This window comes from Stigmatopora nigra, chromosome 22 (genome assembly GCF_051989575.1).
Source record: "Stigmatopora nigra isolate UIUO_SnigA chromosome 22, RoL_Snig_1.1, whole genome shotgun sequence".
NCBI classification, from domain to species: Eukaryota; Metazoa; Chordata; class Actinopteri; order Syngnathiformes; family Syngnathidae; genus Stigmatopora; species Stigmatopora nigra.
In genome coordinates, this window is record NC_135529.1 from 661,775 (window position 1) to 678,482 (window position 16,708).

Consider the following 16,708-nt stretch of genomic DNA (forward strand, 5'->3'; position numbering starts at 1 on the left):
AGATCCCAAAAAATATGCATTGTAGGCTGGTTGAACACTCTAAATTCCCCCTAGGTATGAGTTTGAATGGTTGTCCGTCATTGGCAGTCCCATAGTTGGCTGGGATAGGCTCCAGCACCCCCCATGACCCTAATGAGGGTAAAGCGGTTCAGAAATTGAGATGAGAGACCCCAAAAATATGCATGGTAAGCTGGTTGAACACTCTAAATTGCCCCTAGGTATGAGTTTGAATGGTCGTCCGTCATTGGCTGTCTTCCATTCTTTATTTGGTAAAGCAAATGAAGGTATACATACACAAAGCTGTCTGCCTAATGGTTTGGGAGGTAAACCTTTGCTTAAAGTCAAACTGGGAAACAAATCCTCTGAGCGAATTGAGTCACAATCTAACAATAAACTATAAAATGAATACTTGCAACTCCTAAGTGTACTTCTACGAGAGTACAGAGTCAAAATACTTTTGCCACCTCTGGAAAGAACACAGACAGTTAAGCATCTGAGAGTGGATGTCGACAGCTCAAAAGAACACACAGATCCTTCTTATTGGAGTCCTTCCTCTTTGCTAAGTGATCAGGTGTTTGCTTGAGTCTGCCAGGAAGGAAGTCCTTATGAATGTCGACCAGAACGCCTCAGGCATGCTTGCCCACACACACACACACATACACACACATATACACACTCCCATAAACAATAACTTTATTTATAGCGATAGACAGTGGTAAAGTGAGGACTCCAGTTTGTTATTGGATCTGTATAGCTGAGGTCATCCTCCTAATAAATCCATTGACATCTTTTATGATCATCTACTGCGAAGCATGCATCAACTCGCAATGGGTGTGCTTAGTGTAATGTGGCAAATTCATTGAGTGTCTGTGGTTCTGTTCTACGCCGTTTGTCATGCGCTTTGGCATCGGTCAGCTCGGCCGCAATTGTTGACTTTTCCATCTGAGCAAATTGGCCGGCCGGGCAGCTTCTGCTCAAGCCAAGAGGAGGAAGGAGCAATGCAAACCAGTGAACGTATTCGCTCCTGGTGGGGAAATCGCACTTGCACAAATACACGGTTCCTTGCATTCACACATACTGTACTGTACCTATAATGTCAACACCTGTTTTTCCAATTATATATACCCACACACACTCATACAAACTAATTGAGTGTATGTCCATTTAAAAACAATTACACCATGCCAGTTCCTCTATTTACAGTTAATACTTTATGGCAATAGGTATCTGTTCTGTTACATTTACCTAACCGCAATACACTTTTATTTTCCATTCACAAACACACAAAGATCTGTCTCTGCATATAAGCAAATATCTGAAACATCTGTTTGTCTATTCACATTCCGTTTGCTGAGTCATGGAAACAAATAACATATACCTCAATCCTAATGTTTACCTATTTACATTCAAACATGATCTGTCGCCTTAATCCCATGTAAACACAAACTATTTTCCATTCCTTTCACAACTGTAATGTGTCCACCCTCATGAATAAATACATCATTTGCCCATCAATTTATCGTCACCCACACACAGACAATGACACCAACATCCAGTCTGTCCTTTCATAGAGGAACCTCCACATTTAAGATGAGTGAGTGACGCATTTGAAAATGAAAACCTCCAATATTCTACCACCGGGTCGTGAGACCCCTCCTTCCATAATAACACCTCCAAAACGGCACTTTTGTTGAATGTGGGGAACGGTGCCAGCGACCTGTGAAGCGAACACATCACACCCACGCAGCCACTTCACTCCCGCCATTAACACTGAACTTTAAAGCAGTCCTGCATCTACCGCACACCACCCCCCGAGCCCCCCTTCCTCCCCGTAATCCATCCGAACCACAAGGCTCCCCTCTCCTTGGGGACAGTGTAACACAAACATAGTCAGCGTGCCTCAGTGTTTCCAGAAGCCACCCACACAAGCCCATCTGACAGAAAGGAGATCTGCTGCCTGAATCACACAAGCTTTATTTACCACTCACAAAACAAACTCCAAAAGATTAATCCCTCTTTTTTTTCTTCTTTTTTCTTTTCAGGCTCAGGCAGCAGCAAGAAAGTAATAAGTCATCAGAAAAAGAAAATACTCATGCTAAGTACAGTGAAGACAGAACGTTCTAAAAATATAGTTTAGTTTTTCCCCTCACACACTCTAAGGACATTAAAATGTATTCAAATAAACCGTTTTTTTTTCATATGTACAGTTTAGAATAATGTCAAATGAGTTGTACTCGAAAATAATGTAAAGTTGAAAGATAGAATGAGATTTATCGACCTTGTAAAGTCGTTTTCTCGATTTGTTTCTGAATACTATATTTAATATAGTTGAAGGTAAGGTGGTAAAAATGTGTGTAAAGATTGCTGAGTATGCAAACTGAGCAATTTAATTCCATTTACGGCTATTTGGCGATATAGCCACTTCCTTAGGGATCATTTTGCCAGACACGTCAGAGTGGTTAGTGACTGAATATGCGTCACGCTGTAATAATGCTGATGAAGTGATGTGATGCCTCAAACTCCAAACTACATACAAGTTCTCTTTTACATCTCTGCTATTCAGTTTTACACTTTTCCCACAAAAATAACCTTACCAGCTCATCTTCATCTTTAAAATCATGTTAAATTAGTGTTCAAGAACCAAATCAATCCAATAATTCCACCTGCACAAGTGGTGTAGACTCACTGGTCCATCCAAGCCCCTCTCCCTCTGAATCCACATCTCTGGATCAGGGCTTCTTTTCGCTATATGGTACGAAATGGTGTTACAACGTATTCTGGGTCCACTGTGTATTATTTATTTAGTAGTTTATTTCAATCTGACCTCATATTAAAAAGTCATGAGTCAAAGACAATAAGCCCACACTATTGACAAATTCCTGACTCACAGGCCAATACTATAAGAAAAATTCTGGGATGAATTCAGACCTGATGCTAAAAAATATATTAGAAAAAAAATAAAAAAAATAAACAAGCTCCAAGAATCAATACAAACTAGCCCATGCTATATATCTATCAAGTTTCAAGGTAATCGGTTAACGGATGAGAGTGGATAAGGACTTCGAAATGAGTATCCACAAGAACAACAACAACCTGAATGGTGACTTGACAGGCCTTCAGCCTGTAACGACCGTTTAAAAATCAGCAAAATAGAAATACATGCGACTTTTACTGAAGGAAACATGTACTCGTTTACTTCCCAGCACTGGCAGCGAAGCAATGAAAGCTGGGCCTGTGAGCAGAACGCGTGCAGCACAAAGCAAACACTGGCCCGTTACAAGGGGATGCAGATCGGAGGAACGCGTTGGCCGTCGCGAGCAAAATGGGCTTCACGGACGGGGACGGTTGGAAAACCGCAGGCGGACAGAAAACAAGCCGCCTGGCCCCAACCCCATGTTTGACTTACACTCAGTGTTGATTTATCTCCTGCCCGGAGTATGTAATCCAATGTCTAATGGACTCACTGTTCATTAGTGAATTAACACGTTTGAACATTTACATCATCGGGGCCCGGCATGTGTTTTCAATTGGTGAAAGCCAAGCTTATTTTAGAGTTGCGCTCATAGGGTGGGACTATTTTGCACTGACAAATAGTATAGTGTTACGCCACCAGGCTTTGGCAAGACGGGGGTCAAAGACAGAATGCTGCTGAGTGACAAGACCGAGCCGACATCGGATTGGATTATCACCATCTCTGCACGTCTGCCTCCAGCAAATGTACTCAGATGCGCTTTCCAAAACAGTCGCTTTTATTCCATTTTTTGGGGGGAGGATAAGCGGCACGGTTCCGAGTGCTTAGCATGTCCGCCTCACAGTTTTGAGATCAAGGGTTTAATCCCAGGTGGGTTTCGATCATACTTTGTGGAGTTTGTCTGTTCTCCCCAGGATTTTGTGGATTTTCTCTGGGTACTCCAGTTTCCGTTGGGTATGAGTGTGACTATGAATGGTTGACCCGCCATACTGTCAATTTCAAACCACACCACTGGGCCCTTACAATGTCCAAATTGCTCCAAAATGGTGCCAAACATTAGTGCCACCTTTGTGCTGTTAAAATGAGGTTTTGTGCCATTATAGTGTTTGAGATATTAACGTAGTATATTTAATGGCATGACACCCCCAACATCGTTGGATTCACTCCAAACTGGTCGTAAACATTTGCCCCATACGCAGCATTTTCATGCAAGTGGCCGAGAAGGAGCAAATATGGCTGCGCAAAGTAACTGTCATTGCGTCTTGGACAGAATATTCCTGCAGGCTTTTAACAATTAACTCACGCTGGTGAGGCACCTGAATAGTCAAAGTTTATGTCAATCCATCCTTTTGTATCATTAGGATTTTCCTTTTTTGTTTTTTAATCAGAATCATTTTGGTCAGGCACACATTCCAGTAAGACTTGAAGAGTATTTTCCAATCATTACCCACTACTTACTAAATTAAAGACAGAGATATCGTTCTGTATGTAGTCTGTACACGCATCTTATGGTGTTCTGTAAATATGTATTTCAGCTGAAAATGCTATAGAGATTCTGTACTTTCTAGTAGTATACTTACTGACAAGTACATACTTATACACGCCAGTGTTTGAAGTTCACACTTGCTTAATTACATCAATGTACAATTATTCACTAAAAATCTACCATAACTTAATCAACAAGGCCAAAAACCAACAGCACACTAAATCTTTGAGTCCTCAAGTTGCACTGCAATGAAAACCAGCATCATAGTTGCAATAATATGAATGCAAACATATATAAAATGCAAAACGTCATAGACAAGAAATGCAACGCCTTGCAGGAACTGCAACATAAAACGAAATAAAGTAGCAACCCACATATACAGAGCAAGAACCAATTGTTATGATATACATACATATATTTTAGCTTCTTCTTCTACATCTTTTGTAGTAGAGCTTAGTGCAGGACGGGGTAAACTATAAATTCAGAGTTGCATGCCCACTTAAAAAAAAACGATTAAATTCCATCAGGCGTAGTTGTTACTCAAACAACGAGACCTGCGCCAACAGGGTGGCCCGTGTTGGATGTATGATAAATGGATCCAAAGCACAGACATCGGTACCACCCCAAAGCACCCGCCACCCTACCGGGTGTCCCAGGAACGACCGACGGTTGGACAAGTCTGCGTGCTGACTCCACGCCATTGAAAATAAGCAATGGATAAATAAACAGGGGGAGCTAAGTTGACTGTGCTGTAATTGGCCAGGAAACCAGCAGAGACAAGCTCATTTAAAGTAAATGGATCAGCTTCGAGTGCTGAAGTGCACTTGGCACACTCCACTGCGCATTTGGGAGCCTTTGGAAAGTCAAAGTGAAGCTTTTCTCTGGTGTTTGGATACCCACTGAAAGGTCCCAGCAGGTACAGTACGTGGCGTGGAAACAGGACACTTTGTGTGTCACGTGCATTCGTCCAAATATATAGAGCGTAGTTAAATATAGAACGTGTTTATGGCTGATGTAGGAGCGGATTACGATGGCACTAAAATATACACGCAGACTGCGGAAATTCTTATCATTGTGTGGAAGCTGCTTTTTTCCCCTTTTTTTATATTTCCTTTCCACAGTTTTCCACCAATTCATATCATTCCAATAATAAACTGTTGAGTTTATTCACATAAATTGGAGGGTCATTTTATCTGTCTGTAAATTCCATAAAAGTATTTTTTCTTTCTTTCTTGACTTATTCAAATCATTTCCACAATGAATTATGAACATTACCAAAATCATGCCAAAATCCACAATTTCCCTGTTATTTAATTAAAAAAACAAGATTGTTAGAGTTGCTGTTTTTTTAAATAATTCCACATTGGTAAGATTAATAAATCAATGTAGATATTTCCCATATTTCCTTCATCACAGATTTTTCTATTAATTCAAACCCTTCCCACTAATTCAGGATGTACAAGGAAATTCAAATATTTGAGTAAAATTCCCCAATTTTACACAATGAAGTTATAAAACCAACCAATATTTTACCTACCGTACATTTCTTCTTTAACAAAATTTTAAAACAAACTTTAAATTGTCCATCTCATTCAAAATGATCAAAAATAGTGCAAACCTTCCCTTGAAACAATCAAGACATTGAGAGCAATATTTCCTTCCACATATTTCAGCAACTTTGCAATATGTAACCTTTCCACTATCTATTTCCTAATAAAAAGTGTATATACTTCTTCTTTCTCCCACATTCCATCGACCTTCTGTCCACTGTCCACTGTCATCTTTTCAGTAAATTCTCACGCAACTTCTACATTATCTACATTCTGAAGTTTTACTTGACGTATTTTTCCAACGATTTCAACACAGTCAAGCTCACACACACACACACACACACACACACACACACACACACACACACACACACACACACACACACACACACACACACACACACACACACACACACACACACACACACACACACACACACACACACACACACACACACACACACACACACACAAACACACACACACACACACACACAAATGCACACAAAGTGGTTAGTCTGGCCAACCTTGTTGACCCACTGGCTTAGCTGTGGTTACACGCTGGACGCAAAGCACTCATTAATGATTTGAGCCTGCTCTTAACTTGTGTAAACAAACAGAGCGAGACGGCCCCCCCATTACCGTAACGGCGCACGCGTGTGGGCTCCTCAATCATCCCTCTATTGATTTGTCAGCTTTAGACTTTTTTTTTCTTTTTGAAATATTGAATTTATCTTCACTGAGACCGTGTGAAAAACCTCAGGGAGCTGTCAAGTGTGTAAAGCAGGAGCCCATTTTCACTGCAGCTCTGGTTTCACTCACAGGGATGTTTACAGTATGGAGATCATGCAGACGTTGAATCACTTCAGCATATCCGCACATTTAATTCTATCCTGCTGTGAATTTATCAGAAAATGTGTCTGTCATTCAGTCAAAAAAAAAAGGCTTTTGGTCATGGCAACATCTGCATTTTTTTCTTGCAGTGCTTGTAATATTCTGACAGTAGAAAAAAATATAGAATTGGCACATCCAAATTTTCCAAAGGAAAAAATATGGATGTAACCTGTTTTGAACTTATAAGGCAAGACAAGGGATCATTAAAATTGGAGTTGTAGCAAACTAGGATGAGCCAACTCATTTTTTTTTATATTTGGAGTAAAGTTCTTAAAAGTATAACTCCAACCCAATGGATGCATCTAAAAGAGATAACAACAAGAAAAGCAAATTCAGTTATCCTAATGTTAGGTGCAATAGTCCAATAACAGACTACCACTATATTAGAAACCCCATCATTTAGATATTGAAAAATGTCCCACTTTAGTTCTCAGTTTACAATTTAGTTGAAGATTTCAACAAGAAATATGCAGCATAGATCATTGGCTTTAGCGCCAATGTCACCAGTAAACTGGCTGTCGCTTGCAAGTCCTAAATTTGACACGAACGGTGGCAAAAATCCACGCTGACGGACACTTTTTCCCCTTCTCCTTAACGGACTGTGAGCGATTTGCAGCATGCAGAAAAAAAAAGCGTTCCACAGGCCATGCCACGGGATCACCGCAAGCCACAAAGGCGTAAAACACCACAGTGGGGTTTTACGTCTCGTGTAAAATGCCATCACAAACCGAAAGCTTGCACCCCCCCCCCCCCCCCCGTGCACCCCCACCCGCACCGGCTCCAGACAGAGCTGTCTTTGCAGCGGGACGAGAAGCTAGGCTGTATGCATGTGTGTGTCTGCCAATGTGTGTAGCTTGGCAGGCCGGCTGAGGTTTATGCTAATGTCTCGGGCGATGGGTCGTGGGCAGGCAGACCATCGGTGGTGGCTGTGTGGGGGTTTTCTTCGAGCTGCTGGGCATGGTTCTCTGCCTTTGAGGTCAAGTCAATAAGGGGCAGCAAGTAACTTCTTGCTTTTTCTTAACTGGCATAAATGTTGAATATAATATTCAACTCACGGTCATGTGACATATCTACATGCAGATGTATCTATTGCGGGTGTAAAAGTTAAAGTATTGGGTTGAACCACTTTGGTAAGCTTTAGGAAAATGACAACAAACACAATTGGATTTATTTCATGCATAGTTTAGAATCAATTTAGTACTGTGTTGTGGGAAATAAAGTGAGAACATGCACTTCATAAATGTTGCCTTAAAGCATGACAACAAACCATCTGTCAACTCCACTGTTTTCTATTGGCCGCAAGAATGCAAACAGGTAGTGCGTGAAGATGTAGTAGTGAAGGAAAATTATCCTGTGTCAATTCCAGCAAGCATATACGATTAATTTGCGTACAGTTACCGTTTTTGTTTGTTTCATTCCAACATTTTCCGTACCGTTTATCCTCACAAGGGCGTGGCCGTGTTGGAGCCCATCCTAACTAACCGTGGGGGACATCCTGAATTAAATTTCGATTGTTCAACAATTTAGAGCAGTAGTGTCTAAGCATTTTTGTCTAAAGGGCTACTTTTCAAGTCACCAACCTCCCGCAATCCACCTGTCCAGTGTCAACATTGTAAGCTCCACAGATCATTTTCATCTTGTATTAACTACCCTTGTTGTCACTTAGCCATTCGACAAGACATCACAAAACTACCCTCTCTCAACCTCACACATACATGATGAGTAATGGCCATCCCTGACCTCCATATGAACTATACAGAAAAATACACCAGATACAAAACAGATAGGTCTCTTAAAAGACTTCTCAAACTCTGACAAGAGGTTCTGAACATGCTCCTCATAACCTGAACTGTCAAGATGTGTAACACCTATACCTTAATCTTGTAGTTCTTCATGCATGTGAGGGAAGTTAAACCTATGCAGGTACTGAAAAAAGTGTTCAGTATTCCAAAGAGATATTTTCTTTTGGGGTTTTTTTTTCTATCGAAAGGCGATTCATTGATTGTCTCGAGTTTAAAAATATTCAATAAAAGTGCAAAAATTGGGGTCTGAGGAAACAAAAAGCATTTCTTTCAATTCTTTCCAACAAAGAATATACGACTATATATCCATCCATCTTTCTAAATATCATCATAAATACATGCACACATAACAGATGGCTGTATTTCCATTCACATATAGCGTCTACTCACAGAGAAAAACTACTCAAATACATTAAAAAATGGTGACTTATGGTATAAATGGTATAATTTGCGCAATTACATATTCATATAACATTTGGTCTGTTCAATTAAATAGAAACAGTAAAAACTGTAGTCTTGAAAAAGCCTACTCAGAGAATTAAACATTGTTGGAGTCAATCGCAAATGTTTCAAATCTTGACGTCAATCACTTTACAATGTGAAACTTTGATGAAAATGTGAAACTTATCACATTAAACCACAAACTTATCAAGGTAAAGTGGCAACTTTTTGAGTTTGTTGTACATTATTTACTTCTCAATTGTGGCTGCAGGAGCTTAGTATTGGCCTGGATTAAAAAAAAAAGTGAAAAAAATGCACAACAACTTTTCTTCTGCTTCAGGTTTCCCTAAAAAGAAGCAGAACTGGATTTAAAGTACTCTCCCGTTGAGACGTGAGCACAGCTCTGCCAAGCTGGAATCATTTCATCTTAGAAACATATTTCATAGGCAAAATGTGCATTGGCAGATATTTCCTGTCTGAAAAATAATGATTTAATGTACCTGCACTCTAGACTGAGTCTGGACAACACGCTTTTGTCCTGCTTCGGACCTCCCCGACTCGCTGTCTCCAGCAGCCTGACATTTATGGTTAACATTAAAAAAAAAAAAAAAAGCTTAGTTGTAAATAAGGAAGTGGGCCCAGAAGCCGCTTTGAGGAGGCGGAGGAGGATGATCATATATCACGCAGCCGAGTAGCAAGACTGACAAATCTCGGAGGTGCTTTCGGATTAAATAAATGGCGAAAAATGTTTGGCTAACCCTGAACACCGGTTAGGTAATGTGCAGGATATGCGCATTTTCGAAGGTGGATGCACACTTTCCAGCAACGTGCATGTACGTAACTGTGAAAGAATGTGGAGAAACCTAACTTGTTCATAGTGTCCCATGTTGGAAATGTTTGAATAAGACATTCAATATTGAATTCATCATGACAGTAACTTTCAATAAAAGTGTCACAATTTAAACACCTCGACATCGCTCCGATAAATGTTATTTTCTTATTCCCTAAGACGCCATATGTGTTAACACAGCAGGGTAATATATTGACTTGGTACCAAATGTATTCTCCATTGAGTATCCTAGTTGTATACAGAATTACAGTAATCCCTCGATTATCACGTCTTCACTCATCGCAAATTCGCTATTCGCGATTTTATTCCACTATTAATTAATAAATTCATGAAATTTGTTTAAAAAAAGTTTTATAAAAACTTAGTAAGATGCAGTAGTAATAGTTATTCTACACATGGATTAAGAATGCAATATGCATTTTCAAATATAATATAAATGAGGTAAACAAGCACAGTGTGCTACAGCACACTATAGGCAGGAGTAGAGCGTGCATACCCTCTACTGCGGGGCTAGGGAACCTATGGCTCGGGAGCCACATGTGGCTCTTTGGATGGGTCCATCTGGCTCTTTGCTAACCTGTGAGTTGAAATATGGAAATCGCTGGTGACAGAACTGAGATAATACATATAGAACTGCTTCAATCTTCATTTTTTTTTGCAGTAGAGTGAGTAGACTCTACTGGAACGCATCCTCTCATTAATTGGCAACAGCATAAGAATCTTTTAAAAAATATTCATTTTTTTCCACTTTAAAAGTGGTGAAATGACAAAAAATTTGAAAAGACACTCGTTTACATGTATGTATTTTGACCTTAAAATTCGTAGTGTGGCTCACAAGGAATAACATTGGAAAATATGAATTGTTTGTGGCTCTCTTTGTCAAAAAGCTTCCCGACCACTGCTCTACTGGGTAACGCTTGCCCAGGTACCCAGGAATCTGCTACCATATCCACCTTGTCCCCAACAATGGTAATGGTTTTGAAGTCCAGTGTATCATTATGTGTTTCTAACATAGTGTTCAGTATTTGGCCAATAAGGACAATTCCCATTCTGATATCTGGTCAAACTTGGCAAATGTGTCATTCTATTTCAAAGCCTCACTGTGGTCTATGTTGTTGTCTTCTAGTAACCGCAAAGGCTTTTGGACAGGTTTACTATGTTCTGGCATCTTTATTTTAGTGTTGTGGTGTTTTGCTTATTTTTAGTACATGTTGCTTGTTGTTGTTGTTGTTGTGTTTAGACTGTGGGTTGTAATGCTGTTTTACTGTTTTGTGTTTTATTGTGTTATTTTACAGCGCGTGTTCCCATGGTTGAAAATCACCAACCTCTTGAGTCATAGGAGCCAGGAAAAGCCCAAGCCGAGGAGGGCGCGCGGAGCATTCCAGCGGTGACAGTTACGATTGGTCGTCGTGAGTGATGAGCCCAAAACTCTTCCAGCTGCCCACAATGCATGTCTGTACCGCGCCGGCGGTCCAATCATCCCGAGCGAGCGTTCTGAAAATTGCCGTTAAAAAGCCATTAGGAGTGGGCCGGAGCAATTGTGAAAACGTCGTTTTTCAGCTGAGGTTTTCCAGGATAATAAACCCCCGACTTCTCGTGTCAACAAATCGCAGAGTGGGCCCGAGCTTCACCCGCGCTGTCAAATATTACGTACCCCCTGGAACATAAAAAGTTATACACCTCAGCCACGTGTTCACCGTTACATACGGTTACAAAAAATAAAATAAAAAAAGTTTAGTCATAACAGGCCTTTGGCCTTGGTCGAAATGGATTTATATACAAGCACGTTATGTACAGCACGACCATGGGGAATCGCTTGAACTTTTTATTTGCCGAATACGAAAGGTTGGCGCGTGGCCGTTGATTCTCTGAACAATTATCATGAGAAACTATTTTTGAGTATCTTATGAGGGATTTTTTTTCTTCCGACTCTCAGATCTGAATGTAAAATGCCTGTCAATTGTACCTGTTAAAATTCTTCAATATCAACAATTTTGGATCACCAGAACTGACACTCACAAAATGCAATACTTTTTTAGCCTTAGTATTCCATTCATTGTGCCGATTAATATCTTATTCTGTTACTCATAATCTTATGTGTTTTCCCCCCCAGTCTCTCTGACCTCCCCCCCCCCACCACCACCACCACCACCACCACCACCATCATATGAACATAGTTTGGGAGTTGTTTTTTTCCCTTCTTCTACACACATACTTTCCTTTGACTTATCTAAGAAATCAGGGCACTGATAGCAACCTGGCAGACTCGTCGCCTGTCTTCTCCTATATATGTCATTGACTTTTTTTCTGATGTTTTCGGGTGGGTTGTAACTGAAAAAGATTAATTCCATGTGTATTTCTGGAACAATTGGCCCAAAAAGATGATTTTGATCTTGAGGCCCCCCCCCCCCCCCCCCAATCGCAGGGTGCAAGGAGACAAACAACCATTCATGCTCACACTCATACCTAGAGGCAAATTAGAGTGTCCAATCAGCCTACCAGGCATTACTTTTGAATGTGGGCTTAAACTGGAGTACCCAGAGAAAACCCACGTAGGCCCGGGGAGAACATGCAAACTCCACACAGGTGGACCGACCTGGATTTAAAGCCACTGTGAGTCCAATCCTCTAACCACTCATCCTCTGGGCCAACGAGCTAACCACTTATCCACTGGCCCGCCCCCAAAACGATGCTTTCTTTCTAATTGTCACTCCCGTGTTCCAATTAATGACAACATAAAATTATTATGCTGGTTTCAACTTCATTCTTGCAATGTGCTATGTTACTTTTAAACACTTATTTGTGCAACACACACTTCAGCTGAACAAAAAAAGGGCAATCACTTGAACAAGGCCAGTTTCCCAGTCCAAACTGTGACGCACGTGGCTACATCGCACCGAAAGTTGTTGATGACATAAGAGGGTGGAGCGACAGAGAGGAACAAGCAGCCAAAATCAAGGCGCCAGATTTGATGCAATGGGTTCAGGGGAGCAGATGAATGGGGCGCAGTATTGGATAGTCTTTCTGAGTGCAATTTAGCATGATTCACACACAAGGAGCTTTCCTGGTCCCAGTTTCATACGCTAGTGTTTCCTAACTGGTGTGCATTGAGCAATGCTCAGGTGTGCCGCGAGAAATTACGAGAAGTCACACATTGTAATAATCCCAGAGAGAAATCGAAATAGAAAGAGATTAAAATCTTACTATTATGAGGTTAAAATTGAAATATGAAATTATCGATTGTACTATAACAAGATTCAAATCGTAATATTATGAGATTAAAGTCATTTTGTTGTTTATTTTTATGTTAAGTCAACCAGAAGCTCTTTGGTTTTCCGACGTTAAGTCAAAACGGCTTTTCGCGGAATGTTAGGTGGTTGAAGTAATATTGGAGGAAAAAAGTCGTAATATTACGAGGTTTAAGACATTTTCCTATTTTTACGGTATGTGAATCGGAAGTTGTTTGGTTTCAGGGGCATCAACTTTTGGCGACGTATAGTCTCTCTGAGCACATTACTTTTTGCGTAATATTGGGTGAAAAGTCAAAATTAAAATAAGGTTAAAAAAATTGTGACCTATTTTGCGGACATCAACTCTGATGACGCTAAATTGGTGGGGAAAAAAAGTTTTGGGAATCATTTGGGATTGGGGTTATTTAATTCCTGATAATAAAACTTTGAGGAGAATCCTTATAATGTGAATATAGGCAACATAGTTTTAAATTAAAAGATTTTCAGCTAGTGGTGTGCCTTGAGATTTAAAAAAAGTTGGGAAACACTGCCTTACACTAACATCTGCCAGGAAATGAACTTTTTTTCACAGGTAAAATATTTGATGCAAACCCACACACAAAAAAAACACAATCATTGAAAACAGAGGGAAACTGCACTAGAGACAGCGGGAGGCCTGGTGGTGGGCTCCACCATGTAGTCATCCCCCAAATTGAATTATGCTAGGTGGCAACATCGTGAATCTCACAAGTCATTTAGCATTCCAGCATCTGGCCTCCATCCATTCGCCTAATCCATCCATTTTCCTGCCAATACTTGATGGACTTTCCTTATCAAGTTATTCCAGCTAGTTCAAAAACAATACAGTGCATGTAGTGTATGTAGCTAGAGTAACAATATGAGGAAAAAATTCCAATGGGTTTTATTCTTGAAAAGCCAAGAGAAAGGAGATGAATCGCCTCAGTGTGTGTGGGATTGTTTACAGGGAGGAAACTCACAGTTCTGCAGGACGTAAAAAATGCCCTCATTCTTTGACTTGTGCGAAATAGGAATAGGATGTTTGGTTAACATGTCAACAACCACAAAAATACTCATTAACTTTTTGAGATGTTCTAAGTGTATTTATTAAGAGACTTTACATTACTGATTTTGACTTGTCTTGTAAAATTCTCTTAATTCTATAAAGGGATACTTTTTTTTCTTGGAAAGAAAAAGTAATAATTTGGGAAACATTTGACTCGGTCTTATTTTCCCATGAGAAAAATATGGATTTATTTTTAAGATGCCAATTTTGGAGGAGAGGACTTATGCCATTTCTCCCAAAGATGTGACTTTTTCATAACAACAATTTCTTTATTTACATAACATTCTGATTTCAAGCTGAGCAAAATATAACAAATATTTTCGTAAAACAAATTCAAAGATAGGCTGATATAGATATGCATATAGTACACATACACTATATATGTGTAGCTATACATACAACAACTATTAGTACTACTACAACTACTACTACAAATACTACACTTTCGTCTTGTCCTTTAGGTTTAACTCTGACTTTATTTGTATTAAATGTTGATTTTTTGGAGAAAAATAACCTTCATAATTCCTTTTCTGTGCCGCTTATCCTCACAGGGGTCACGGGGGAGCTGGAGCCTATTTTAAGGGCAGCAACTGCACAAGGCTGTTTATATCTACTTAACAATTTTAATCATTTATGTAAAAACAAAAAAAAGGCTTAGAAATTTATTTTGTCACACGCATATTCTTATAGTTATGCGGATTATCTTTTTATACAACTTTCCCATGAGGCAGTTTAGTTTCACAGTGACGCCACTGTTCTCCAAATTAAAATAATGAACCTGACTATTGCTTTTTTATCAACTTTTCGGACAATAAACAGGTTTGCCTAATATTGTGACTGTGGTGAGCAGCACATGTTTTGAATACAATCAAAATATTAGTGCAAAAAGGTGGAGATTTTGAAAGCAAAAGATAGTGTGGGCGATAAAACCAAAAAAAGAAGGCTAAAGGCATAGTTCCCATTGAAGCTGTTTCATGAGGGTCATAAGCACAAATCACTCAGAAGTTGGGTAAATGTACTGCCAGCTCCCAGTCCACACAAAGTTACAATCCAACTGTAGTTAAATTTAAACTGCCAACTTATCAAGAGGATTCACCTCTGCAAAATGTTGCGTTAAGTATCACACAAGTTGTCTTTGCTTTGTGTTTGGTTTTATAACCTGAAACCATCCCAGAAGTGACCGGCAGGCACAAAAGACTACAATAGCACAGCCGCGACTCATCAGCGTAACCCAGGACAACATTTAAAGAATTGCAAACCTACGTCAGAACCATCATTTCCGCTCTTAACAAGAAGATCTTGAGGAAGCAGCCTCCAAAAAAGGGTGGAACGAACCCTCGACTGGACGCCAGTCAGTTCACACACACAATCACACCACCACCAAATAGGAATCAAGCCCACACTGCCTGCACCAAAGTCAGACAAAAGAACCACTACACCATTGGTTGGGAACCTTTTTTGAAAAACAGCCATAAACAATTCCTATTTTCAAATGTTGTTCCCTACGAGCCATACTCACAATTTAAAAGTCAAAATACATGACATTTTGCAGTCATTTTATCACTTTTAAAGTACAAAAAGTCTCTGAATTCCTTTGACAACATTGTTACGCTAATTCTAATCAATGAATATCAATGAGTTCAATGTGTATCAATGAAATCAATGACACAGTCGTGACGTGACGTTCCTATTCGGGACTCTCACCAATGGTTTCCATATTTTAGCTAAGAACCATATGCACCCATCATAAGAGCCACATGTGGCTCCCGAGCCATAGGTTCACTACCCCTGCACTACACCATTGGGTGGCCAAAACCAAGCAGTAATAGGAAAATGACGCACAAATAATAATCATGAAAATATGAAATTGGGGTCTGATGAATACCTTTCTCTACATATTCACCAAAAGGGTCAAAATGACCACATTGTTAAGTGACCTTCCAAAATGAGCATTTCAAAAACATTAGAAAAATGTGTTTGTGAGTTATATAAATGTGAAGACACATGAAGCAGGTGGCGGTCACCATGACAGACCAAACAAAACAACACATCACTTGGCATGCAGTGTGGAAGTCAACAGGGGAAGAATGGCAAAATTCCCTTTTTTCCTACAACCCCCATTAGGCAGTCCAAAGCTCATGTGAAGTGACCAGGACCGCTGAGCTTATAAAAAAACAGTCACTGTAATATTCTTTTTTTTTTTTTAACGTTTGAGCTCTCGACTCTCAAGACGGTGTTTTTCATAAAATCGGAGACTGGTTGACGCCTAGCGAGAGGCGAGCATCTCCCTTCCTGATGGGAGCTGATGTCACTGTCACACTTTGCACACTTATGGGAGTGCCCGCCATCATAAATCAGTATTCACGTCATGATGGGCAAGATGCAATCATTTTTCGGCTA

The 16,708-nt window shown here is 39.9% G+C and overlaps 1 long non-coding RNA gene across 1 annotated transcript in view; it reads right to left on the reverse strand.

The window, feature by feature from the left end:
* Positions 1-16,708, reverse strand: part of LOC144215663 (uncharacterized) — a 67,829-nt gene that overhangs the window by 19,778 nt on the left and 31,343 nt on the right. Inside the window, exon 4 of the long non-coding RNA XR_013330472.1 lies at positions 11,320-11,488. This is a non-coding gene — a long non-coding RNA (uncharacterized LOC144215663). The remainder of the gene's footprint in view (positions 1-11,319; positions 11,489-16,708) is intronic.